This window comes from Arctopsyche grandis, chromosome 11, assembly GCF_051622035.1.
Source record: "Arctopsyche grandis isolate Sample6627 chromosome 11, ASM5162203v2, whole genome shotgun sequence".
Classification (NCBI taxonomy): Eukaryota; Metazoa; Arthropoda; class Insecta; order Trichoptera; family Hydropsychidae; genus Arctopsyche; species Arctopsyche grandis.
Genome location: NC_135365.1, coordinates 17018587 through 17019798, shown reverse-complemented (window position 1 = coordinate 17019798; position 1212 = coordinate 17018587). Strand labels below are relative to the sequence as shown.

General features: G+C 36.9%; 1 non-coding gene across 1 annotated transcript; it reads left to right on the top strand.

Annotated features, from left to right (window-relative positions):
- Positions 1-878: 878 nt before the first annotated feature.
- TRNAP-UGG (transfer RNA proline (anticodon UGG)) lies at positions 879-950 on the top strand. The gene has a single exon. It is a non-coding gene; the product is annotated as a tRNA-Pro (tRNA).
- The last annotated feature ends 262 nt before the right edge of the window (positions 951-1212 follow it).

The following is a 1212-nucleotide window of genomic DNA, read 5'->3' as shown; positions in this document are numbered from 1 at the left end:
CAAATGGTTCACGCAAAAAAATGATCACGCGACAAAATGTCCATGGAAATAACGCTTAAGCGAAAAACTGTTCAAAAGTCCTAAATCAGTTGATGATATCATCACTCGCCTTCAAATATGAAGTAGAAAACCTTTAAATGTGTTGTAGTGTATAAAACCTTTCCAAATTGTCGCGAAACACCTATTCAGGTTCAGCGGAACACTGGTGTTCCGCGGAACATAGTTTTCGGAATCCTGATTATAAACAATAAAACATTAAAAAAGCAAGCCGATATACGCAAGGGTCCGACGGACCCATCGTGCGCGTTTGTGTTAGAAACTAGCATCCGTAATAGGGTTAAAAAATTTTCACACAAAAAATAAGTCACTGACATTATGATAGAATTCTTAAAACTAAATAATAATACGATCCTTTTTGATTGTTGTAATGATATCCAATAAATAATGTAGCAAATCTTTGAACAAACCTTCATAGAGATTCAATGATATATTATATACATATGTATGTATGTACATATTTGCCCATATCCATAAATAGACCAAATGAAACACCAAACAAACATACAAATCAGAAGATTTCTATGGAAAACATCAACTACGATTATATCTATTCAATATCACATAAATTTATGATTCAGTCATGATGTAATATATGACACGTGTACAGATATGGACGAATTGCTGCTGAGTACACAATATCAAAATATTTTGAACAACATTCAATAAACAAACATTCGATTTGAACACACTTCGAATTAATGCCGAGTCGGCCGTAAAATTTGCAAACCATTTCGTAAACCGATGACGTTTCATAGGTGTCATCATTTCACCGGCACACAATTTGTACACTTGTTATCAATTACGCACAGTACACATGCGGCTCAATGGTCTAGGGGTATGATTCTCGCTTTGGGTGCGAGAGGTCCCGGGTTCAAATCCCGGTTGAGCCCATCTTTTTTCCCTCGTTTTCGAATTTAAAACAAAATCCCGGAAAATCCACCCCCGAATCCGTTGCAAATTTTCACTCCCACTCGAAAACCACACTTCGAGTCGAAATTTCAACCTTTTGATTGACTTAATTTGATTAGCCTAGTTTACTTACAAATGTACACATTTAAAGCGTCCAATAGTCGTTAAGCCGAGCTGAAGTGGCACATTTCGGAAACCGAAACGGACACACTTTTCCCCGGGAAAACTTTCTCCCCGGATCGT